The sequence below is a fragment of the Anas acuta genome, chromosome 13, assembly GCF_963932015.1.
Source record: "Anas acuta chromosome 13, bAnaAcu1.1, whole genome shotgun sequence".
Taxonomy (NCBI): Eukaryota; Metazoa; Chordata; class Aves; order Anseriformes; family Anatidae; genus Anas; species Anas acuta.
In genome coordinates this window covers 8,897,932-8,911,620 of record NC_088991.1, presented here as the reverse complement: position 1 = coordinate 8,911,620, position 13,689 = coordinate 8,897,932, and the positions used below count along the sequence as shown (strand labels likewise).

The 13,689-nt window shown below is 38.4% G+C and overlaps 1 protein-coding gene across 7 annotated transcripts in view; it reads left to right on the top strand.

The window, feature by feature from the left end:
* AFF2 (ALF transcription elongation factor 2) overlaps nt 1–13,689 on the top strand; it is a 363,897-nt gene that overhangs the window by 293,189 nt on the left and 57,019 nt on the right. The window lies entirely within an intron of this gene.

The following is a 13,689-nucleotide window of genomic DNA, read 5'->3' as shown; positions in this document are numbered from 1 at the left end:
ATTGGAGTTTAACTAAGTCTCAGTAACTGTATATTCCTGTTACAGACAGAGGAAATGTTCTTGTTTTCATAGTAGTTTGCTGATCATGCTGCCTTTTGGACTAGAGTGGTTTTGTATTTGTAAGTACATGCGCCGACAGGAGTCGCAAATCATTGTATTTTAGCACATATAACAAAAGAATACAGTTCTACTTCTCACTTGGTTTCCGTCATGTATAGTCATTTACATCTTATAAAGTGAACGCAAAATGTGTACGAACACTCCTTGGAGTGATTAGGCAAGATGCAAGATAGTCATAAATCACCCTCTCTTTATGTTTCATTTAATCTGATAAAAATTAGAAATAGGATCCAGCAGGGACCTGATAGCACATGAAACTTCTAATAAGACAAGAGACCTTTCTTGCCTGTAGGGCTAGTTCAAATTCAGTGCAAGCTGAATTAAAGTCATTGTTACCTGGTGGTTGTTTAATAGAGAGTATGAAATGAGCTGTGATTTCACTTCACCTTCCAGAGGATCCAGGAGCTGCAAGGTGATGAGAGTCTTGGGGAACAACTCCAAAATAATCATTTTCATTCGTTCTCTTTTTTAATATTTTGGGCCAAATTCTCAGGAAGGGCTCAAATAAATTAAGTTTTCCCATGTGTGACAGAGATATTGAGCTTTGCAGTCATTAAGCAGCACGTTTGTGACACTGATGCCCAATTACTTCACCAGTAAGGTTTGAGAGTGGGGGAGAGGGTGATTTAGGTTAAATCATTCTTTTATGGGGCTTGAATGAGTGTAACAGTTTGGAATGGAAGAAGGCCAGATGGACAGTCTCGCTCTTTCCACCTACATGTGCATATTTCACCCTGTCATTTCCCCCAACTGGTTGTTTAACTTCTCTCTGACTACGTTCATGGTTGCAGCTTCAATTAGTACCCTAGGGAATCCATTATACATATTAATTACACTCTGTATAATGAACAGCTGATAAATCTGCCTAATATTTTTCAGTGAAATGTAACTATTTAAGGTACCTGTATGCAATTATGATTTTATGCTAGAATATTACCTCTCAGGGCAAAAGTAAGAATGCTATTTCCAAGATAGCAGTTGTAGATATGGATCGCATTTATATAAGCATCACAGCCACACTTAGTATACCTCAAGCCTGCCTAGCTTTTAGTGCTGTTGCTTTTGTAGCTCTCAAATGTCAAAGAGAATTTTGCTTGAATTTTAATGTTCTTCAGCTATGCAAAATAAAGTTAGTAGCTTCCATTGTCATAAGGGCTGAAAGCTGTACAGATTCCTTCTACCATATGTGACTTATCACATACATTTTTAAAAACACATTTCTGTTATTAAGACATATGTGATAGTACACTTCTGCAAATGTGAATTGCTTTTGGCTAAAAGCCATGCACTAATAAGTTGAGTTGAAACTAACTGCATTTGACATCTGTTACAATATATATATGTAAAAATATATATAAAATATTCGCAGTTGTCATTAGCATAAAAAAAATATCCATGTTTATATGTTGTGCTGACATAGCTCTTGTGTCCCCAAATTGAAATCGGAAATAACTCCCTTGTACAGACTGTGGTTTACATGGAATCCTTGGACCAGGCCTAATAGTGCCATTGTTCAACACGTTACTTAAGGAGCTTGACAAAGATTTCTGTAGAAATGGTCTGTTTACTTTTGATTGCTCAGTTTATTAATGAATTTTAGTTAGTTCCATGTTCAGGAGGAAGTTTGCTGTTCCTTTTTGTTCTGCTGAATCCCTCTAACTCTTAACACTTCTGGAGGAGAAAAAGAAATAAACAAACAAACAAGGGACTTTTTTTTTTTACTACAGTTCAGCTGTTTTATAGGTGTTTAGACTAACTGGTATGAACTTCCTGAGGGCCAAGGTAATGCAGGTAGCATTTGACTCCTTCAAAAGACATGGTCTCAGTTCCATGTTGCTTGTAGCACTGCAAGAAAGCACTGCATTTGCAGAGGAACTCATATTTATGTATTGGTAGCATCATCTGACATACTTTTACTGTAAAGAAGCACACGGAATATAGCTAAGAAGTCTCCATTCTTGCTGAACTGATTTTTTTGGTGGAAATACTGGAGTTACTTTTCCAAAAATGTAAAACCTTCTTGTGGCACCAAAGTGGCCCCGGAACTGCAGATTCCATTACCTTTAACTTACTTATCCTCCTCTGCTCACGACATACAAGGAGCACTTGTTGTCCCCCTCTGGTTTTATCCCTATTTACATTGAAAGTCAGTAGCAGAGAAAAAAAAATCTTGGATGCAAAATCCTAGATACTTGCTCACTTATTTGCTGGTCCTTATCATGCTGTTCCCACCCCTGAGTCTGAAGGAGGTAACAGTACTTAACCAAGTTTACCCTGTGGAGGCTTTCTAAAGCACTGTTACATGAGGAATGGTTTTGACTTAGGACACATCTAGTCTTTTATGAAAATGGCCAGAGGGAATTCTTGGGAAAATGTGGGAAGGTGAAAAAATGATTTAGCTAAAACCTGATTTCATCTAGCACTGCAGAACGGAACAGTTTTGTAAGAGAGAAATCAGGTATTTACAATGGAAAATGAATGTTTTAAGAGCGGCCTGTGTCCTCCATGAATTGCTGTAGAACTGTGAGAATATTCTAATTGACTTCTTGTTTCATGGAAGAAAACATTGGCTTCCTTGAGTGTCCTTTATCCCTTCTTCTTTTATAGTGCCTTAGAATCTTCAATAGAAAGCACTGACATTTCCCCCAAACACCTGCATATGTTTAAATTTGCTGTAGGCTTAATGACTTCCAGATACATGTTTTGGGATTACAGCTTGTGTTAAAATACCACTGCTTTTTATATTTTCAAAATATATTTGTTTTCCATCACTGACAAGGCCAGCCACAAGTTTGTTAACCAGGAAGACTTCTGGTGTTTATTGTCTTTTCCTGCCATAAAACTCATCTTCTCCTCAGAAGGGCATCCGACTTGACTTGGTATGGTTTTCTGTCCCAACCATCATTGGAATTGCGAACTATTAACATTTGATATCTTGACATTTCAATTGACCTCTCATTTGCAAAGCGCAGTGGTATTTTTCATGGCCTTTTCATCCTTGATTATACATGGAATAAGAGTGACTGTTTCTACTGACTGCACTTTAAAAATATCTTTGTTTTACCAGCTGGAGTGGCACCTTGTTTTTTGCTCCCCGGGTAGACCTTATTCTGCATGGAAGGTCTGAGGTCTGAGGTCTAAGCGAGCCATGCAGAGCCAGAGGATTTTCTTACTGACTCAGTAAGCGGGAGGGCAAGCAGGTCAGACTCTGAGGGTCAGTTAATGTGTGCTGTAATAGCAGTAACCATAAACAGATCTTTTGCTCCCATTGGCAAAAGTGGAGGCCAGTGGGCTAGGTCTGACAGTTTGTTCATTTTTTACTGGTCAGATCAGGCACTTGTAACCAACAGAGGTATAAAAGTGGTGGTGTGCCTTTGGTAGTCCTGCTCAGCAATTCCTGTTGCAAGGTATCTGCTGTCCTGTATTTAAAAAATAAAATAATAATAATAAATAAATAAATAAATAAATAAAGATGAAGAAGAAGATTAAGAAGAAAATCATGTCATGCCTAGGTTGAAAAAACCTCCCAATTAACGATTATAGTATATAAGAATATCTATATATACACATGTATGTTTATGCATATATGCATATCTGCGTTGGCATATCTATATATAATACACATGTATTTGTATATGTATAGATTAATCAAAGGCCATTTGCTAAAGAACTTAAAATCAAACCACTTTTGAAGAAACAAAAAGGCCAAACTTGCTATAAATCTCATTTGCAGTAAAAGTCCCAGGCAATTTATGCAGCACTACCTGTTAGTCTCTGCTTCTAAACCTTCCTTCCCGTTGTTTCTCCTCTGACTATTTCTGTCTACCTACTAAATCAGCCAGCACCAATTCAATTAGTACTAAAAATCCATTACAACACAGGACCTGAACTGCCTGCCCACATTCATTTCTCAAAGAAATCCATTCATATTTATGTTTTAATACTTTAAGTCTAGCATGCGAAAGCACTCAAATCCCCGGTAGAAATCCAGGAAAAAGCCTGCTTACGGGCAATTATAGACAATGTTCTTTACTCCCTGATCCTCCTAGTCTGTCCACTTAGGCATCTGCACAGTTGCAGAGTTCGGTCAATTGGATCAGTTTATTGCACCACCAGAAATTCAGCGAACCCCAGCTGCTGATGATTCTGCAAGTTGGACCACAAGGTTGCATCTGCACTGATGTGCAACGCTCACAGTGCAGTTGGCACCTGGTGTAGCACTATGAAAACCAATCCTCATAGGCTACTGTTGGTTTTCAGTGAGTTTTATTTAGGGGGGCTACGCTTCCTCAGCAGAATGTGAACTCTAGAAATGTTGCGAAGGATTATTTTACTCTTACAAGTTAAAGGTTAGTGTTGGAAATGGATTATAAAACTGCCGCTTTTAAACTGTTTGCAAAGAAACGCACATATTAAATCCTTTTTGATGATATCGCACTAATCCCTAAATGCTGATTTTTATGTAAATTTTGACTCTTGCAAAGCTCTGACAATTCAGCTATCCCCATGTGGTTTTATCAGAGCTCAATTGCTCCTTTAGATCTTTTTTCCTTTTTGCAGAACCTTTTGCTTTATTCCAAAGTCATCACGGCAGCTGGAAGATGTAGTACTTTAGACATAAAATAATCACTCTATTTAATATTTTACCTTTATTTTCTGAATTTGTTCCTCTGACACATCTTGTTAGATATATTTTTATCAGTCCAAAGGATAACCACAGTAGGGCTATTTTTATTTCTAGGGAAATGATGCATGATAACTACTGGCAGGGCCCAAAACAGTAAATCAGTCCTGTTCCAACCACAGAATGTATTAAAAGTCTGTAGCCTGTGGTAATAAGTTATAATTTAGTTGACTAGCAGTTTGTTTGAACTTAAAACTGTACAAATGAGTCACATTGGCTAAGACCTGAAATATAAAATACTTTGTGCTTTATTAAGGTATTCGGCTACCACCACAACAGGTACCTGGAGAGAACACACATTTTTCAGATGGGCACAATACATTTTTATAGTGAAATGCTTTTGACTTGATTGTATAATTTATAGTGGATGGTTAAATTACCACACATCCTGTGTAGTGCACAATGTTTGCTTACAAGACAATGAGATGAACAGACTCTGAGAGCTCATTCATCTAATCTCTTACAAATCCAAGCACGCACCATCAATACCAAGCATTGCTGGCTGGATCCAGCCACAAGGCACCCCTCAGCTCCCAAGCCAGGCATGTTGCCCAGGAGCCACCACAGCACTTGAGACAGATAGATAGGTAAAACTTTTGTATATTTTTATTCAGAGATGTGCAAATTGCAGTTGACCAAAGCTACTCATGCATTTTTGTAAAATTTGCCAGGACTTTTGCGACTTGGCAAAAATAAGTATTTTCATTTTAGATGGGTCGTTTCTGTTATTTTTCAAAACAATATTTTTACAATGTCATTGTGATACAGCTTGTCAAGATTAAATGTAGGTCAACTTTTAGAAGAAAACAAAGAAGAAAACAAAACAAAACAAAACTTGAAAGGAAAGGTTGAGCCAAAAATAGCCTTTTTTTTTTTAGGAATCATAACCCGATTTCTTCTTTTGATGGAAAGCAAAATCAGTTAAGGTCAATATTTTTTCCAGTTTTAGCATTTATCTGTTGTTGATCAAAAGAGGTTGGACTAGGTGATCTTGGAGGTCTCTTCCAACCTAGATGATTCTGTGAGTCTGTGAAAAGAGGACCTGTTCTTCTCTCCTGTTTCATGCTATCATTTTAGGCATGATATTTGTCTTCCTCATTATTATTTTTAATTTTTAAGTCACTTGGCATTTATTCAAACAATTATTCTAACTGTTTGCTTTGGGCATTGTAGTAACAGCTGGTAGAAACTACCTGTGATCTTTGCAAAATTAATGTTTTAAAAATGTGTTTCTAAGCAATTAAGATATTGCAACTAAGCAACAAATGCCAACAAAATTGAAGAAAATTCCCTGATCCTGGTATAAATGGGAGCACTTGTTCTGCTGGTTTCAGGGTAGCTGCCTGAATCCACATACACATACACTCCTGAATCTCACTGCTGTGCCATTTTTGTCCTGCTGGAAGATAAATAACCAGAGCAAAACTGTAAATAGTGCTAGTGTACTTATATGAGTATTCAATTTATTTAGGGTCTAGTACATTCTAGACCGTCTCCAAATGAAGATCCCTGCCTTGGGGAGCCTTGTAAGAGGCAGTGGATAAAGCTACCAGGAAGTGGGATTTGACTGAGACCGTCAACAACATTTTTGAAATCTGAAGGCCTTTGTCTGCTCTCTAGTTTCACTGTCATTTTTCCTAACTTTACCTTGGTGTGTAAGGGGAAAATGAAGTTTCCTTGGTCTTTCTGGCTTGTGGTCTGTTGGTAATACATCTTGTAGGTTTCCTCTAGCTTGTGGAGTCATTAAAATAGGATAGAATAAAGGATCCTTTGCTATCACAAGGATCCCCCTTGCTATCCTTGTTTTAATACATCCAAGAAAAAGAGCCTGCCACACAGTAAACAGTCCTTTACTTTGTCAGTAATATAAGTGAATAAAAAGAAAAACAGTTGTCTTTCAAAGATTTATTTTTTTTAAATACAAGTACAAAAAAAAAAAAATAATGATCTTCTGCTAGGCGAAAGAAGCAGAAAAAAAAATCCAGTCATTTAGGATCGATGAATACAAAAGAAAGGCAAAAGCTAGATAATGTTTCAGGAAATAACACTGCTACAAGGTTAATTTTGCCTAGTACAACATTTCCTAGTATTGAATTGCCTGATATACTCCCTCAGGGATTGCTCCTGTGTTTGCAATAATCGAGGCTGATTTTATTGGAAAATCACCTCTGGATGAGAGACATACTCTGGAGAGAACTTTGCATGGGTACAAATAGGTTTTTGGTGCCAGTGCCATGTTGCCCAGGCCAGCACAGTTATAGTTCCCAATCTGTCTGTGCATTCAAGCAGCAAATTCATTAGCAACCCTTCTGGCAGGATAGAAAAATAGACATATTAGGGAAATTTACTTTGAATTGTTTTCAGGATTTGTTGGATAACAGTTCAGTAATCAAATTGCGCCTCCTAACAAGAGTATTAAATATTTTTATTAATAGTGGCAGGGAGGCTGCAGATACTCCTTTAAGTGCAGAGCATTTCATCATAACACTATGTGACTCGCTAAGATCATGGACAAAAGAAGAGATTAGCATAGTAGGGGTGGGGGTGCTAGTAATGTCTGAGAAGATTTTTATTTTGTGTTGTATGGCGAGTTGCGTGGAGTCATGTAACTCTCACAGTGCAGATGTACCGTGTGTTCGAGTATCGGCTCATCCATCAGCCTCTGCCAGCTTGCTGCCTCTTTTTAATTGTAGAAGCGGGCCGAGTCTCGACAGCACTGTCCCCTCTCTAACTATGGGATGTAGGTTTAGATATATGCAGTGGCTTCCAGTCCTTGTCAAGTGGAAACGGAGCATATTGCAAACAGAGCGCGTTTTGCCTGCAGCCAGGAGGAGGGAGACGCGGAGCGCCCACGTACCGGGGCACTCCGCTGACCTTGCAGCGACTTTCACTGTGGAGAGGCTGGAAGAGAGCTGGGAAAAGGCTGATTCAGAGAGACAGGTGAGCAAGGAAGAAAAATCAAGGAGATTGGCACAAGGACGGTGAAGAGAAATCTTTCTAATGAAAGCAGAACAAAATTTACACTCAAGGCCGATGCTGAGCCTTTATAATCAAGTTCGTCTGGCCGCAAAGCGACAGTGGTGAAAGGAAAAATACTGAATGCAGCTTGCAAGCTCGGGTCTGTACAGAGGGTAGTGATCTGCTGGGGAAAAAAAGAGCATGCAGTGAATTTATTGAAGAATACATTATATGGAGCTCCAGGAACTGACAGGGTTAAAAATTAGGATTGTAAAAAATAATCTCTGTACTCTGTTTCCTAATTCCTGTTGTCTTGATGATTGTTTCACTGTGAAGAGGAGAGCCATCCTCGGTATCAATCACAGTAAGCTATTTAGACACAGAAAGAAGTGGCATATGGCTTAGTACTTTTGGGTCTAGCAATCAAGTAGCAACCTTCTGCAATACAACTGTAGCTTGGTTCCCAATGGGCTTCACTTTGATGATTAGATATATTGAGTTCCTCGTGTCATTCAAAGACAGCAGAATTTCATACAAGTTGGTGTTAGGTTCCTCTCACTTCATTTCAATTTTCAATAACTGGTGTCATCACATGTAACAGTTTCTTCGTAATGGAACTTCATGTCGAATCAGATTTGTCTTTCGAGTGAAAGAGCACAGTGAAAAGTCTTCTGAAATACAGATCTATGGAAAAATCCTTACCACAGTGAAAACAGGGATACGTTATTTATTTATTTCTCCCAAAGACTGGGAGAAATGTGGATTGATTCCATAAACATTCAGGAATACTCAGAAAAATAAAAATAAATATAAATATAAAAATCATTAGTATTGCATTTGGGGATGGCATTAGTAGTCTTACAAGACTTACCCCAGCTGCTTGCTCCAGTCATTGTTGTGATAAGTAAACAGAAAATATTTGTTCAGTCATATTTGAAACCAAAACTGTGGTATTTAAAGCCAAGTTCTGTGTAAGTGGTGTTACATCAGAAGACAATTTGGACTTCAGATGCTGACTGATCCCTCTGTATTTCAACACAGCAGCTGTTAAATGCTAACAGGCTTCACTGACACAAAGTTGCTCCTTTCCTGGTTCTTACCTTCTCTCTGTCAGCTCAGCCCTGATCCCATCAGTGCGGGCAGATGGAGAGGGCTGAGCGCCTTGCCCATTCGAGGATGCAGGCACAAGCCGTGATGGAGTACAGAGAGGGAATGGGGAGGCTCAGGGAGTAAATGCTGCCCGTCCAGAGCATGCACCATGATGAGCATAGGCCTGCACTCAGGTACCACAGTCAAGGATCTGTCAGTTCAGTCAGGATATCCCTGCAAATCTGCTATCTTGGAGGACTTTCTGCCCCGCCACTGTTTGAAGCTATATTCTTCCCAAAGGGCTGCAGTCTCACTTTCTTTGGTGCCCATTCTCTGTGAAATTTCCAAAATGGAGGAATTCTTTGAAGGTCCACTTGTGTCACACAACCCCTACACTGAGATCCACCTGCCAGCTTACCATATATCATCTCCCACTCGTATTGATTGCAGCAGATACCATGACAGCTCAAGCACTATTTTAAAAGCGAGCTCTGTGTCACACATGCACGACGAAGCGCTCGCTGCAATTCACAATTAGCCTTGACACGCTGCAAGAAGAGTGACTGCATATGAATGTGTCACAGCTTTATAAATCCAGCATTTACAAGCTCCAAAGGCGATATGGGGCTCTGTATCACATATCCAAGACTGCCCATCCCATAGTTTTATTTCTTGGCAGTTTCCTACAATTCTGTGAAATATTTTTTTAATGTGACAAAGTCACTTCAATTACACAGTCATTATAAGTTTTGCCAAGGTCGACTATGGATCGTTTTGTGTTCATTAGAGCACAAAATTAGAATTTTCATTGCAGCAACTGTAAACAGTATTGGCTCAAAGGAGTCAAGCTTTTTCCCCCATAAAATCTGGGATAAGCTATAATTGAGGGATTCCATGTTTTTTTTTGACAGATTTATTTTTTAACTGCCTTCCGGGTAATTTGTTGTTTTTGTTGTTGTTTTGGTTTGTTCTTTTCTTCTTTTTCCTAACCCTTGATATATTTATTTTGGTCTAGAGGCTGTATAACTGGTTCACTTCAAAACTGCCACACTGTTCTTTAACAAGCAGGTGTAGTCAGTGTTTTGTAAGGCTGAATATATTATTTTTCCAGCTTCTTCTGTTATCGGTTGCTGCTTGTCACTTTAGAACCAGTCGGGGTTGTAAAACCCTTAAATGGTCTTCAGGAAATAACCCTGCTTCAGAAAGTACTTCATCATCTGCTTAAGTCCCACTGAGCCCCATTAAGCTTTCACTTAAGTAATTTCGGTGTTTATTGCTTAAGTAATAATCAGAGTTTCTATTTAATATTCTCTTGAATTTATGGAAATATATGATTGAGTTTGCTCTTCATGCTGATGTAAATGTAAAGAAATTACATCAAAACAAATCATTTCATATATGCAAAAATTAAGCAAATAGGAAATAAATCCAGCACAGAGTGTTTCAAGCAATGGAGAAAAATCACAACGATTTCCAGTAGAGTCCAGGCTTTCAAAAGCTGCCTGGAACAGATAAAGAATTGGACTAGCTCTTTTCTGTGTTTAGAAAAATAAATAAGATCCAGAAAAGCATCTTGGAGAGAAGGAGGTTGCATATATTTTATTTGTTTTTTAATTGTAGTTTCTTTTAGGTTCATTTAACCTTTTTATTGCTGAGTTAGCTCACTAGAAACAATAATATAGTACATAGTGGGAGACTGCTTAGTAGGAAATAAAAGCAAAATGTCTCATCTGCTAGTTGTTTGGGCTCAAGGTGAACCCACACTGCCCTACCTTCCTTGTCTGTCTCTTAGGATTAGGGAGTCTGCTCTGCTCCTCACTTGTGCTTCACTTGGAGGACTTTCCAGGCTTTGTTTTTAACCTAATGTGTATTTACAAGCAAGGAGAGAAGACAGAGGCTATTAAGAAAGTAGCAAAGAAATTCAACAGACATCTCTGTCAGAGCTTGCACAGCAGCAATCCTCTGTGTTACTTTTACAAATCCACAGTGTGGGTTTCTCTTGGCATGTGGCACCCTCGTGTCTTGCCAATGGGATGCCCAGTCCTTAGCAATTTTTTTTTAGATATAATGTGCCATGATAATGTCATTCAGGATAAGATATGTCAGCAAATGCCCTAACAGGCTTTATCAGCTTATACCTCTTAGCAAAACCCAGAGCTAGAGTGAATGGGGACAGCAGACATATATAGCAAAGGCATATCTCTTCCTCTTAAAAGAAATGTGTTTAACAAGATTATGAACTATTTGCATTCCAAATTCGCAATTAGCACCCCATGAACACACAATGAAATCATCCAAGTGGCAGATAATGTGTTAGATGTATATAGTTAAATTTTGTAGATTAAACAGACTATTAAGTATGTAGTAGCGCAGCTACAATAATAAATTTTATAGAAATCGGTGTAATCTGAATAGTACGAGAGCTCATTGAAATATGGGTCTTTTATTAAAACTGTGAAGTGTGTATGTTTGTGAATGTGTATGTGTGCATGCAGGCGTGCAAATTACTAAGTGGAAAGATTAGCAAATTGTGGATTGGGGAAGTCCTACTGCATACAGGATAATTTCTTCCTTCAGAACACATATAAAGGTTTGGTTCTGCAACTTTATTCTGAGCTCTGTAATTTTACACTAGCTGGCATAAATTAGCAAGCTAAAATATATGTGTATGAAATGCCTCGCAAAAGAAATAACAAGATGAATGCACATGGTGAAACAGGAGTACTATGTGTAAAATATCAGTATACTTTTCTGCACATACATAGGTTAAATTTAAATCAGGGAAAGGAAAGAGAAATCCTTCAACTTCTGCAGTTTATCTGTGTTGTTTGTAGTCTGGAGTTCTCTGAATACATTTCTTTTTAACTTCAAGGACTTTCAGTCTGTAAGGAAACTGGCAGCGCCAAGTGTTCCTGCTCTACCAAATGTGATCATTTCTGAATCCAGACAGTGGCTTACTTGCATTAATGTGCTCAGTGGTCTGGTGGAAATCAGTAAAATGATGAGGCGCAGTGAAGGGGGAAGGCGGGCCTTCCACATTTATTTATTCTGGATAAATGGTGCCCATTAATCTATCCTGAAAATATGGAATTAGCAGGGAAGAAACCACAGTTGCAAATTTGGCAGATGCTAGCATGCACAGATGGTCTTTCAGTGTTTTAAGGTTTTCCAGTCTTTTGATATTGATACCAGAATTGAAAAGTAGCTCATGTATTGCTAATGTTTATCTAGAATATCCTTAGAAAAATAACATTACATATTTTGGATTGTTCAATCTGCTCTTAGCATATTTGTATAAAGTTCTTCAATCTTAAAGGTAAACTTTTTATGCTCTGTCTGTCTTTGGTTATTTTAAGAAACATAATTAGAGAATGATTTCCTAAAATAAGGGAGATCTCATTTAACCACTCTAACCAGACAAAGGCATTAGGAATGAAGAGGCTCTTACATGTGAATTGTTGAACAAAGATGGGAGGTTGGTTGTCAGAATGGCTTTCCTACTGTTACAAATCACATGGGTCTTGGTGAAGTGGTATTCTGAAAAACAGGTTGTCGAGTCCCCTCCTTGATACAGTGTAGAGGGTTGTTTGCCATGTATTTTGCTAGCACAGATTGAATTTCACTCACTGTTACTCCCTGTAGCTGTACTGAAGCTGGGAATCTGGCCCTGGCAGCCTCTCCATGTGTAGAAGCTCAGGGCATGAAGGCAAAGGGGAAGGATAATGTCATCTGCTTGTTTGCTACGGGAATGTTTGGTTAAGTCTTTAAAGATTTTGTTGAAATACTTCACAGGGGAAATCACAGAATAATTCTTGCTAACTTTACTTTGAGTTTACTCTCAGCTGACCCTGAGGATACAGTCCCTATCCAGAGGATACAGTCCCTCAATGACATTGCTCTAAAATGCGCCCTCTGAAGCCCTGTAGTTGTGTACACAGCCCACATGTGCACAAAAGAAAAGAAGGAAAAAAAAAGAAATATCTCTCAGTGCACAGAAAATTGTAATCTGGTGAAAAAGGATCTGAGAAGCAAAAGTAAGGTGAAAGTTCTAGATGTGTGACAGAAACACTGTGCACCGCTATCTCCAGTGTATCCAGGTGTACAGGGCTCCTTTACATAGATCTGTCTGAAGACACATACACAGACAGATGGTCAGGCAGGCAGACAGACAATTGAACATCTAGATACAGGTATGCCAAAGCTGTACGATGTTAGGACATACAGGTATACTTATAATGGTGGTTTGTTTGTTGTGATCTTTTTTCTGGTCATTAGGAGTCTTGTGTTTTTGCTGGGGAATTTTCCTGACACACTGTAGTATTTTGCAGTTGTCCACACTGAATTTTATCCTGTTTCTTCAAATCTTCTCTCCAGTTCATCAGGATCATTTTGTATTCTGATCCATTCTCTAAAATACTTGCAGACCTTCTCACATGGGTGTTATTCGCTAATTTAACAAGCATACTCCCAATTCTCTCATCCAGAATGTTAACTGTATTCTGAAATGTACAGGTCTATCATATAACTACTGTGACAGTAGTTAGACTTTTGTCTTGATGGATATTTCTTGCCAGATCTACAATAAAAATGAGATATAGTAAGGATGATGATTTGGGCAATTTATGTGATCTATGTCGGATAGCTAACCAGAATGGATCAAGAATTTAAAATCTTGAAATGGCTGCACAAGTTACAGGACTTGTTAGGGAAGTCTAAAGATCCTGGAGGGTATGCACTTTTCAGCTTTCTTGCACGTATGTGAAGCTTTCATTTAGCAAGACACAAAATTGCACAAAAAACCTCACATTTCAAAGTCCCTCACCAGCAATTAAAGGCTC